The 13,557-nt window shown below is 42.8% G+C and overlaps 1 protein-coding gene across 3 annotated transcripts in view; it reads right to left on the bottom strand.

Moving 5' to 3' along the window:
• BMAL1 (basic helix-loop-helix ARNT like 1) overlaps positions 1-13,247 on the bottom strand; it is an 88,057-nt gene extending 74,810 nt beyond the window's left edge. For 2 of the 3 annotated variants that reach the window (XM_090032730.1, XM_090032732.1), the window contains exon 1: positions 13,111-13,247. The gene's annotated coding sequence lies outside the window, so the exon portion shown is untranslated. Of the gene's footprint in view, positions 1-12,568; positions 12,963-13,110 lie in introns of those variants that run through there. The other variant, XM_090032731.1, reaches the window with a different exon arrangement.
• Between the last annotated feature and the right edge of the window lie 310 nt (positions 13,248-13,557).

The following is a 13,557-nucleotide window of genomic DNA, read 5'->3' as shown; positions in this document are numbered from 1 at the left end:
GTTCTGTCACTCTCCCCTCTTCCTCGGGGACAATCCTTGTTGTCACCTTCTTTCTCCTGATCTCTTGGATCATCTCTCCCAAATCCTCTGAGTGAGGTGCGTCCTCCTCCTCTCTCTCTGGGCCATCGCTGGCATCTTCCCTATGACGGACTTCAAGGTGGTCTTCCACCCCGTGAGAGGCTGTCCTGCCTCCTCTTACCCTTAATAGGGGTTCTGGGAATACCTTCCCTGCTGGCGACCTTCCGGGTCTTCCCCCGGCTCCTTCACCTGCGGCACCTTCTCTCTCTCCATGCTGGCTCTGCCTGCTCCTCTCTACAGCTGGCCGCAGTTTTAAAAAAAGCCATGGCTAACGAGCTGCGTGGGTCCCACCACCACTCATGGATTCACCGCAGCTCTGGCTACAGGTAAGAGATTCTCCGTCTTTTCCTCTCTCCTTGCCTTCCCTGGTACGTTCCAGTACGACCCTGGGCACTCAGGGTCTGTCCCTTGCTCCTCCCTGTGACAGTGCCAATATAGCAAAGGGCAGTGAACACTCCCTGCTCTTCAGAATCCCGTTTTTGTATTTGCCTCCATAAGAAGAAAGGAAACATGGCAGGATGAACACTACGTCTTGATGAACTCCAGTTACTGGCAAGTATGTCGTTCTCCTTTAATTAACTGTTCACATGCATATCCCCTACTGTAAGCAAATCCAAAGCAGCTTCCATGTACCTGGAAATGGGTGTCTCAGTCCTAGAAAACAGGCAACTGAAAACCACCAATACAACATTTATCCTGGAGGTTTCTATGATATGAGACTAATGAAGCACTCTACCTCTTGACTTGCATAATAAAGGCCAGGACCAGGGCAGGGCCCTGAGGTTCCTTCACTATCATAAGTTTCTAATACCAGAACTATTATGGACACACAAAGGCCAGAAGGATCACCCAGACCTCATATTGTGTGGTATCCACCGAGACACATGGGCAAGAAGGCTTACCTATGCTTATCCACAAATTGAGGTTCAAGATGGGGAAGCCTCCATTTAAGCTTCCTAACAGAAGGACTGTTACTTCCTCTTGTCATCTAACGTAGATAGATCCATTACTGTACTACCCTAGCCTGTGAAACTGATGTGGGAAACTCAGTCCTTGACTTACCCCTTGTGGCATTAATGACAAGTCCACCAAAACATTCTACTCTGGTATCCAGGAGGCTGTATCACAAACAAGTGTACTTGATGATGAATACACCAAAATTATTTCCCTGGAGAGGAGAGAGCAATATTGCACCATGCTAGCTGCTCTTCCACCTATACTGCACAATAGTGTTTATCATAACCTGTATATAATGCCCTTTTACACAGTGCAGGAAGCCTTGATAAGCTTACCAAATCACTCTGTGTTCCAATTAACATGGATTCTCTTCCCTGGTGTTCAGACACCCAGTTACCCAACTGACATTAAGAAACATCCATCACCACATTCACCAAAGGATGCAAATGTAGGCACTCCACTGTACAAACTAGACTGGTCTTTCCAGCAGGCCAGGAAAGCACAAGCCATAGAAGAAATGTCATCCTTACTCAGACAGTGCTTCCCTGAAATGTATACTGTTCATCTAAAGTGAAGTCTAACTAACATACAGGAAGATGCAGAAGAAGCCCCACTGCTGAAAAATATGCAGAAAAGTCTTTGCTATCATAGTGATAATTTAATCAGCAGGATGAGATCTCATGAAGACTGGTAGAAACATACCCTACTGTCCTAAAGTCCACAGTGGTTCCCCTACTAGCTGTAGTTTCTGCACAGGAGTCAAACCGGACTTCTATGCTTCCTTCCTTTTCTTTGGAACCAGGAAGTAAGTGTTATAGAATCCCATTCCCCACAGCTTCTAGTGTCCCTTAAGCTATCAGGAAGGAAGCCGCCTACTTCAGCTAGAGCCTAACAGAAAGGTCCTAAAAAGGGACTAGGAGGGCAGGAAGCTAAATTAGATGCTATAACTACCCAGATACAGATCTGCCAGGTTTTGCTCTACCATCTGATGAGGTGATGATCACTACCAGGGAAATGGACTGTCAAGAGACAGTCCATATCTTTAGTCTGGTAGCTCCAGTGTCCTATACTAAGAGCAGTGTCTAAACTAGAATTAGGCAATTTCGTCTTACAATTCAGAGTTCCTGAGGTGACAGTTTATTTGCAGCTTAAGAGACATCTCCAGGAAAGAACATGAAGCCGAAAACTTTCTGATGAATTAAAAGAGGGGTAGGCAAAATATAGCTCTTGTATCCAGCCCACAGCTGCCCCTGCAGGACTCTGCACTGGACCAAGCCCTACTTACTCTTACCCAGGGCAGCCCAGGCTACACTTCTGCCTGCACCTGCTCTAGCACTGGCCAGTGTGCACAGCTTCCCAGAGGAGTGCTGCCATTGCTGCAACAGCTGCCTAGGTACTGCTTGACTCCCCCCCCACCTCCAGTGACTCTTTCCCTCCTGCCCTGCTCCAGGAAGGGGGGAAGGTGCAGTTGGATAGCTCCTGCCCCAGTGCATGGGGCTCCAGCTCCAGACCACCTTTCACCCATTTGGCCACCTGGCACAATGAGCAACCATAAGCAGGCAGCAGAGTGGGTGGAATGCAGTTGGGAGCTGGAGCTGTGCACACTAGAGCAGGAGTCTTCCAGCTGCAGCTTCCCCCCCTGCCTAGAGCAGTGCAGCAGGAGGAAGAAGAGGACCCACCGCTGGAGGGAGGGAGCCAAGCAGTACCTGGGTAATGCTATCAGCAGGTGTAGGGCAGGTGAGGGTGGGAGCTCGGTGCAGGCTGCCCCAGGCAGAAGCAGGCAGGGCTTGGCTGCATGCAGAGTGCTGCAGGGGCAGCTGCAGACCAGATGGTAAGGGAGAGGAGGGGCCGACACACCTGTGCCACAGTGCCCCGGCCAGCTTTGCTGCACATGCCTTATGACCCCTCTCCCTCCCTTCACCCCCAGCCATCTCCTGGGACCTAGTGCAACAGGCACCCCCCCACATGTGCACCCCCACATCCCCCCCACATGCAGACTTCCCACTTTCCACATGCACACAATATATGAGAGTAAGACACCATTTTGACCTTTTATACAAATCACTGCTATATATATATTACTCAAACACAACTCAGGATTTTTTAAATAAAATTAAAATGTTATTGTACATTTTTGATTTTTAGTTAAAAAAAAAAAACAAATTGTATACTGTAATTCATTAGAACGATATCTACTGAAAGATTTTCTGTGCGCAGCCCTGAACAGCTTGCCAAAATGCGTTAAGTGGCCCACCAACCAAAATAACTGCCCACCCCTGAATTAAAGGGTGAGCAGTGGAAGCAGCAGAAGAAAGGAAACGTGCAAGGACAGCTCTGAAACCTTAAGAGTCATTCAGTATCATAGTTAAGGAGCCATCCTAAATTGCTACTCCTTCATCCCTCGTGAAATAGATGGCCCCATCTGGGAAATTTAAAAAGTAGTAACATTTCATTTCACTTGTGGAACTCTGTTCTAAAATTCTAATCTTAGTCTGTCTGCAATGCTTTATCTGCACTCTGATTGGTTGCCTGAATCAATTAGAGTGCTCCAAGAGCATTCCCTCCCCCCCTGCTTCCTGCAGGCAGTGGTGACTCCCAACCCATCCCAGCCCTCACACACATACAACCCCCCCACACCACTCCTGATGGGCAACTGGCTAGTTCAGAGATAAAAATACTAGCTGAATCAAACTTACAGGCTAACACCTGACAACACTAGCTTGCAGGCAATTCCTTAACTGGATATAATGACATTTTTGCACCTCTGACATTACTTACCATTATTTTACAAGACCTATTGGATCCCTACTCTGAACTAATAGATTCCTAAAGAAAACTTAATATTCATCCAGTTTAAACTGGTTCAGCAGCAACTAAACAGACTCTCTTTTCCAACACAAGGAATATTATGAGATATAAAAATAGGATAATGCCTGCTAATTCCTCTAACATTTACAGATATTTTTTGTACTATTGAGCAACAGTTGCAAGATATACCTACTCTGCTTTCTCCACTCTCACAATGCAATACTTGATTTTTCATTAATCAACAGACTTAAATAAGTTCTCTCAATGGTCATTAAATTTAAAAAGTAGGTAAAAAAGTCACTTTAAATGATGATACGTTAATAGTGTTGAAACTAAGACAAAAGTTTGAAATGGAAAAAAAAAACTGCACTATAGTTTCCAACAGGGACCACTTGAAGCCCCAATACCTTACTTTGTTTTCACATTAAGATTTGAAAGGTCTGACATAACCCATAAGAGTTACAATAAGCTTGGTAAAGGCTGCAAATGTCCTTAACTAAACCTATCTATCTACTGAAGTGGAAAGTACACTCACCTATTGTCCCAAGGCTTTAGCTTGAGCCATTAAGAAAAGCAGATACAAGGTTTTCAACAGAGAAGCTTTCAGTGAATTTTCTGGGCTTCTGAATTGAAAACATGTCCTGAATATAGTGTGCATATTCTTTAAATATACTTAAGGACCAATGACAATATAAAATGTTCTACTCGCCTAGTTCATGCAATCTGTAACTGCTCATCCTATAAATCTAAATTTAGAAATTATTTTGAATTGACAGCACTGTATGCTGGGAAAGAGAGCAGGAAATAAAAGAGGTTCCTGTTTTGCACCAGAACCGTGATTCAAAAGGGTCTGGATTATTAGCAATTCTTCTAAAACAGCATGAGAACAATAGAGTCTCTCCCATTATTAAACTATGGGGTGTAAGCTTAAGGAAATACTTATGAAGGACAGTGGGAAGAATCCAAAATACCAAGATGAAAATATACCAGAGAAAAGTCTCCATTCAAACAAAAACAACTTTGGTAGACCCAGGCCAGGGGTTCTCAACCTTCTTAAAACTCAAGGTCCCCGTCAGAAAATGCCAGTTCTTTTTCTAAGAGTAAAAACTGAGTACAGAAAAATAATAGAGCAATTCTTCTGTTGCAAGGAACTCAGCAAGACCATAACAGGTTGCAGTGTTTGTTAACACTAGATTCCTATTTTAAATGTCTGGGTTTATCATGTGGATCACGTTTGCACCGCTAACATTGTATGGCACCCTTGAAAGGATCAAGGTACCCCAGCAGGCCACAGCACTGGTTGAGAATCACTTACCTAGGCACTTTAAAATCCAAAATATAACCCATCGTACTGGTCCAACCCAGCCCCACTAACCTAACTGTGAAAAGGGAAATCCTGGATTCCTGCCTTTACCCCCAGTGCTACCTGTAGATTTTGCATTAAAAGCAGAAATAGGGAATAGTGACTGGAATCAAAGACTTTACAGATAAGTCCCTACAACCAACAGACTGGAGAGTCGAGCTTCCTCAGGTGTTCTCTTCCACCCTGGGTCCAACTTTGGGTGTCTGTCTGCATAGCAGCTTAACAAGAGTGAAAAGTAACCTCACCCAGCCAAAATGTTAGGGTATCATCCTATGAGGTAGAAAGTGTGTGGGGGGGGGGGGGCAGGGAATTTGAACTCTTCAGACACAGGGAACTGTGAACCTAGGTCTCTCCCACTTCCCTGGCCAGTCCTCTAACAGGCTACTATACAATAAGGAGGTACCATCCTCCTCCTTACAAACCACATTTTGAAAGGAGGCAGTAAACCCTGTTGTTCATCATTTACATCAAAAAAAGATTCACCTATCCCTAGGAATGGGTTTCAAGCTTTAGATCCCAAGGGTCCACAACTACCCGTCTACAGCACAAAATTAGATGCCTAACCACCAGAGGCATGTTGTTTAAGATGCACCCTGTGCTCAGAATGTTCTAATTCTTTAATTGCCATTTTAAAGCACCCAGATCCCCCAATATACTCTACAGCACAGACATCTGACTCAGGACTGCGGATTCCACTCTAGGGGTGAGACACCTACTTGTAGGCATGAGAGTCATATGCTGGATTCAGCCCTAGCGACAAGAAGTGAATGAAGAGGTTACTAAGGGATTGTAACTGTAAAGAGACAAAGCTACCCTTTATCAAAACTACTACTGTGGCAAGATAAGTAGTCAGAACAGATAATAAAACCAGGCCAAAAAGTTAGCACGTTGCCATCTAAATTTGACCTCTACAATCAATGGAGGAAAAAACAGTAGGTAGGGCAAATCCTACTACACAATGGACCAAACAGCATAAGGATCTTCACAAAAGTACTATGCCCTGCAAACGGGGAAGAACTCTTGATTCTGGTTGGTGTCATTTCTTATTCTGGGGGTTTTGTGTACTCATTTACCTGAGAGAACGTGTAGTTTTTCTAAGTCTGGCCATAAGTATTAATTTAATACTTATGTACTTAACAGTAGAGGTAGCAACAGCTACCACATGTGATGCTGGAGAAGTTAGTGGTGGGATATTGCCTAACACACTTGAAGTAATTCACATATATCTGAGATGCTTCCCTCTTATTACCTTACAATGGCAACAGACAACAGGAAGCAAGACTTTCTGGTTAAGTCTTAAGTGCACAAGGATTGATTTTGGCATCAGTAAAAAGGTCAAATTCTACAATTCACAAAGTGAAGCTATTCTCTTTTGGGGGATGGGGAAGAGGGGCATTTGCAGTGTAAAAGGCAGCAGTTTGTTTAAACAAAAAAATCCCAGTCTTTGTATGCTTTAAATTAAGTACAAAAATACTTATTACGTCTTTAGAATTTTACTTAAAACTGTGCATGCATGCAAAAAAGCTCTTTTGTAACGCCTCCTGTAACAATTGTTCAAACACTATTAATAAACTAGTTATTTTACAATTCTATAAATAGACTGACTATAAATAGACTAAATTCTTTCTGAATTTTATGTAGATCAGAAATTTAAAAATAAAATCCTATAAAACAATATACATCACTGGTTAAAAAAACTCCCTCATCTTTACATTAATGACAAAGTCTAAAAAAGTAACAAAGTAAACAAAACTTGTTACAACTAAAATGGAAAGGATGCAAAAAAACCCAACTTTTTGTGAACTGGATTATTTTTCTGCATTTGACTGTACTTTGTAAATACAGTTCTCCAAGAATAGTTAGTCAATATAATTTTCCTTTTTGTATGGTCTTCTCCAACAAAGAGAAAAAAAACCCAACAGCTGCACTATGAAAACTGGATTGCCTTTTCTCCTTAATGGCAGGGACATGGACTAGACACTAAGACCTGAAACTACTTTTTCCAAGTACCCTAGATCTCAAGATGACACTGAACAAGTAATATGTAGTTTATCTGGTCCTGAATATCATGATGATGGAAGAGAGAGTGTTTGAATGATGTAAAAATGCTTAAATAGTAATATCTTAGAACAACATCCAACCATGGGCACTACCTTTAAACAACATTCAATTCTAGATTTCTGCTCATCTAGACAAGAACATAAACTATCATTCCTTATAAATAAGCAGTCTATTTCCAAATATATGCACAGAACAAATATAAGATTTAAAAAAGAAATTATTTATGTAGCAGCTCTATTATTACTTGAATCTCACTGAAAGTCTGAATCCTAGAATGATTCAAAATTCTGGTTTACAGGGGGGCTCAAAAAGGAAGGAGAAGCACAGGCACACTTAACACAGTTCAAGATGAGATACTTAAAAAAAAAAAAAAAAAAACCATGCAAACATCCAGTATCATAAATACTGCAGAGACTCAAGCCATGTAATAGCTAGGGCTGTATGAAAGGCAAGTCCCATTTAAAAATTAAAAGTAATTTGCCTGATTTGGCTTTGTTCCAAATTAGAACAGAACCAAAATGTGCCCAAGTTATCCAAAAAGATATATATTTTTAAAAGTAGTCTGGGATCAGTTGAAACATTTCAACAAAATAAATATAGTTTACCACATATGTCCACACCCAAGTGAAAAAAGGAGAAGTTGATACTGCCAGATCTCCTTCCTCTCCTCTACACCCACCTTTTTTCTGTAAAGCAAAGTTTTGGCAAAAATAAAAATCAGTTCCCAAAGCTGCATCCTCTGACAATTGTTCCAACCAGGTCTTATGACTTCAAGGGGGAAAAAATCATATATAATAATTCCTAGACATATAGCATCAACATTAAGAGACATGCTCAACTACAGTATGTTTTTTCTTTGATTTTTCTGAGCAGTAACAATCAAACTATGCCAACTCACTTTATCTACAAAAAAAATAATTAATACCAGAATGTCATGATCTCTAACTTAGCTTCCCATGTAAACAGAATACTGAAAATGCCACTAAATTTCTATTGACCAGTAAGGGTGAGGAGGAAGGGGGATGACTGAAAGCTTATGGAGGGACAGGCAAAGAATGTACTGCACAAAGCAATTATACGATATAAAAATGCAAGTTTCATTTTCATCCCTGTTTACATTTTCTGTGTTGCCTTATTTAAAAGTTCACAGCAAACAGACAGATTAGGTCATGAAAGGGGAGTGTTATTCACAGCTAAGTCTCATGAACGATATATTTCTTGCTCTAAAAGTAGCCCACCAGCATCATCAACATCATTCCTACTGGACAACAACCTAGTAAACTACAGTGTGGTATCTGCCCAGAGTCACAAGTTGTTCCGACACCAACAGCTGACTTGGAAGCATCTCTGACATAGGAGGCACTTAATACCAACTTCTGAAAGAGTAGGAGACTGAAGGAGATTACAAATTGCGTGGATTTGCTACAAAATATCCATGTGCAGCTGCAAGTGAGGAAAGATGCTTGAATATAAAGTAGTTTTTATTTACAGATGAGAAAAAAAAAATATCGTATTCTTGATCTTCAGATTCTTGAATTAATCTGTACAATTACTGAAGACATACAATAACATAAGTTTGAAACTTTTTTTAAAAAGATACTAAATCACTGCCCAAATTAGTGAGATAAAAGATAAACCGTTAAGTATCCACTTTTTCAAAGGCTAAAAGTGAAATACCTCATTCTAGAGCGCCAGTCTCTTTGGCAGGCATGCCACAACTTAAGTCCTGTGCTTTGCCTGAGTGCCACTCTGATCCTCTTCTCTGCCCAATTTGTAGATCTGCTTTCTCCTCCCTACTCCCTCCCCAGCCTACCACATGCCACACAGAAGCTTCCCTTGCCAATTGTAGCAAACATACCACAGGTTGGCCACCACTATTCTAGGTCATTAGTCGATGGATCTATCAAGTTATTGTTGTTTTGAAGTTTTGTATTTCTTCTTAAGAATCAATTACATAACACAATTACATTTCCAATATCAGATGAAAGAAAGTTTCCAAGAAGATATAGCCTCAGTCCTAAATAAGTTGCCTAATACTACATCCCCTCCCCCCCACACCCACGCACATCCCCAACAAATCGGTGTAGGCCAGCAGATAAGATATTCAGCTGTTACTTTCAGTGGAGCTGCATTGTAACCTGATGGAAAAGGTGATGAACATACCTAAGCATCACTAGGAACGTGTACAATGCACAATTTGTAATTCATAGCTGAGGGCAAAATAGTTCACCAAGGTTTAAACAACTTTCACATTTATTTTAAAAAAAAAAAATAGTAGTCTGCATTCACTTGTGTTTTTTATAATTATATACAACAGGCCCAAAGGTCTTACGATGCAAATGGTATTTTAATAACAGTATGAAACAAAACCAGAAGAGAAGCACTGTTATTTTTTTAAACCAGCAGTTCTCAACTTTTTTGGACTTGCCTTGCAGCACCCCTCCATAACTTTGTGACTTGAATAGCACCCAGTTTAAAAGACCTAAATGTATATATAGCATTACCTCCTTGCAGACGGGCCAGGCAGGGAGGGTGGAGGATTGGCCAGGCAAGGACAACCCGAATCTCAGCTTATCTGCTCACACTACAAGTAGCCCTTCAAAACAATCTGGCACTACTCCAGCAGACTACCTGGTTGAAATTGCTTTAAGTTTTTTCAGAGTTACATACTACTATCACTGAAAATGATTGTACTAATTGCAATTATGTTGAAGTATGGCAGATTTTTAAAAGACTTCCTCCCCCACTTTTGTTTCCCCCCCCCCCCATGCAACCCGAGTAATCCTGAAATTGTTAAAAACTCTCCAAAACTGATGAAGGAATCTTGCAGATTCAGAAGGTTAGGTGTCACAAAATGAAACTAGTCAATAAAGCTAACCAACCTTTCACATTATATACTTCAATCATGAAAGTGTCAGGCATAAATTACTTACAAATACTATCTTGAGATACACAGAGAAGAATGGAAACACCATCTTTTGCTTGTGCTGTACATGAAAGCCTCTGTTTCCTATCAGTGTCTTTGATCTGGTCTAAAAGTGACAGTATATGCTTCTGAGAGTGGAGCAGACCCAGGGACAGATTTTTAGGAGGTATTTAGATACAGAGGCATTTTTCTAAAGCACTTAACTATGCTCAGAAAATCTGGCCTAAGTTAAAAGGGGTAACCCTGCCATAGTAGCTCAGAACATGACTTATACTATTAAATAATTATGAATTCAGTCTGAGCTGTTGCATTTCAGTCCATAACCTTTCATGTGTTAATAATTTTAACAAAAATAATTATTTTAGGCTGAATATGTAAGCTCAAAGTAAAAAACATTTTAAATTGACTTGTAAAATGTCCATTGCTATTTTACGCCTTAAAGAAAGAAGCAGCTATCCAAGCTGAAAGAGAAAGACTTGAATATTAGTAAGAAGTTATGGCTTAAGTCAGTATATTCACTCAGGTTCCTAAAGAAAGCTGGGTTGAATGCAATCTAGGGACATTTCTTTAGTGACTTTAAAACCTTTAGTTACATGTAAATATGGCTGCCTGCTTTTGCCTACTCTCCTTACTGTAAGGAAATGCACATGCACCCAAATAAATCAATGTTCAAGATTGAAAAGTAAGCAGGTAAACTAGAGACAACAAAAAGTTAAACCCAGCATAAGCTTAACACGCCACATGTGCAGTGCTCCAATTCTCCTGACAAAGACATGTCTTTATACAGTAACATTTAAAAGTATGACATATGGGAATTAGCAACGGAGTGTCAACCCTGCAATCAAAGTCTTTACTTCACTCATGCTTACTTTCCAACTTGAATGTTACACTAATCATTTTAAATTAACTCAAAAACTCTACATGTAGACAATATTTCAGGTACCTGAAAGTATCTCATTAGTGGTCATAACACATGCAGCAAGGTTTTACAAACAAAAAAGCATAAGCCTATTAAAAACCTCACGTTTCAAAACTCACTTAAGAAGTACAAGTTGTACTATCATCACAGAGCTCATCTCTTATTAGAGTTAAGGTGTGGTGTTTAACATACTTTTAATCCTAGTCAAGCTGAACCCATGATGTCCAGCATTCCTGCCTCCTACCCCAAGGAACATCAACTTTTCCTTCAGTCTGGGACCCTGACTGCTTTTGACCAGGTAACCCCCAACAGAAGAACATCCAGGGGCAGATGTACTTCAGTGGAGATTTTTGCCTTGTGCATCTGTGGACAGCTTCTTGATTCAGCCTTTAAGAAGTCACAGGGCTTCTCCCAAACTTGGCAGATTCCCAAATGTCAATGAGAAATTAATACCACTTGTAAGCAGGTACTGCACTTCCACAGTAATGTCAACCCTAGGATCTGCAGCTGCACAAGACCCAATGGCAAAAAACACAGCCTACAGGTTTTCCAGGGGGCAATGTACATCATTCCAGGCTCCCCACTCCCTCTTTGTCTATTAAGTCTCTATATGCAGCTCCTTTCCAGATCTTAAACATACTGAGCATTCCCAGTAGGGTCTGAAGCATGTACAAGCGGTGGAGAGGCACACCATAACAACCTAGAACAGCAACATTTGGAGGCTGCATTACAGACAGACATAAAATCATTAGCAGTTATGAGAAATACTCAGTTAATTGCTTAGGAACAAGAAAGAGCACAGACCTATTTTAAACAAGTAGGGAGATTCTGAACAGTCATATAAATGCAGCTTTAGATGCTTATAAGGGTTATTTTGATTTGCCTCAATTCATATAATTGCATTCCCACCCAATATAATTTAAAACTTACTCCAGAGGTGGATCACTTCATTTAAAGACATCAATTTAAAAAACAAACAAGCAAGCAGTGTTAATACTTAACATTAAAGAAAACATGTTGGGTTTTTTATGCCTTTTGGGAGCCGCCAATGCCACCAGTTTGCACAGCAGGCGTAAAAAGAGGAAAAGCCAAATTAAAACAAAACAAAACAACAAAACAAAACAAAACATTTGCAATTTGACTCCTGGTCAGGAAAAGTACTTTCCAATCCACCAAACGACATGCAGTTCTGAACTGAAAGCATCCCACTATGACCTAATCTATAATGTCTTAAGGGGAACAGAGTTTTGAAAAGAAAATTGCCAGTGCAGTTCGCAGCACGAGTTCCAACAGACAACAAAACGTAATCTCCAGGGGCCAGAGAGGCAGATCCTCAAGGGCCAACATCCAGCCTGCACTTAACCACTGCTACACTTCTTTAAAGAGAAAAAAAGAAAGAAACAGAACAAGAAAACAACCACCAGTAAAGCCAGGCAGGCCACACAGCTACTCTCACCCTTTGGAGGGGGGGGGGTCCAGTCCTGCCTGGGGCCCAAGCACTGTCCCATCTCAAACCTGTCCACACAATGCCCCAAAAGCATTACAGGTCATAGATCAATTGCTGAAGAATAATAAAGTAACATGATCAAATACAGCAAAATGATCAAATGCAGTAAAAGAATATAAAATAAATCAAGCAAAAAGGAGGAGAGCGGAGGGGTGGGCTGAGCAGGCCCCGCCAAGAGAGCGAGGCGCGGATGCGGAGCCCAGCGCCGACTTGCTTGGAGAGCCGCAGCGCCCCCAGTCGAGGCGGGGGGGCCATCCACCGGCCCCGGCACCTTCCCTGCCTAGCGGGCCCGGGGCTCGGCCCGAGGGGGGGGGGGACGCTGCACCTGCGCGCGCGCGCGCGCGGTCCGCCCCTCCCCCCCGAGCAGACACTCGCGCGCCTGGAGCACAGCCAGATGCGGGGAGGGTCAACGGCCGCAGGCGCCCTCGAGGAACACCCGCCTCCTCCGCCTCGCGCTCCGCGCGCGACCCCCTCCAAAGCCCCCTCCTCACCGTGGCCGAGCGGGCGGGGGTGATCGCCCCGCGTGCCCCCCTCCTCCTCCGCTGCCCGTCGAGTGCAGTGAACAGCGCCTGGCGCAGCCCCCCGTCCCTGACCTACTTTCCGCCTGGCTTGCCACCGAACGTCGCACCACTAACCTACTTTCCAGCCAATGGCTGCTCCCCCCCGCCCGAGCCCGAGAGCGCCTCTCGGCCAATACGCGAGGCGCTTGGCCCAGCTCCGCACCCAATCGCGGACGGGCCTCGGCGCTCCCCCGCCGGCCAATCCGAACCTCCCCTTTGCGGAGCGACAGCCAATCAGAAACGGCTCTCGGGGTTGGACTCCCGCCTCGCGGAGCCGCGGGGGAGGGCAGCTGCCTGAGCTTACGCACGCGACGCTGAGGAGTGCGGGGACCCGGATGTAGCGCCCCTCCGGGATCCCTCCCTTTCGCCTGCGGGGGG

The sequence above is a fragment of the Crocodylus siamensis genome, chromosome 2 (genome assembly GCF_052110815.1).
Source record: "Crocodylus siamensis isolate JL-2025a chromosome 2, ASM5211081v1, whole genome shotgun sequence".
In the NCBI taxonomy this organism is placed as follows: domain Eukaryota; kingdom Metazoa; phylum Chordata; order Crocodylia; family Crocodylidae; genus Crocodylus; species Crocodylus siamensis.
Note: the sequence above shows the minus strand (reverse complement) of the source record. Positions and strands in the feature narration are given on the sequence as shown.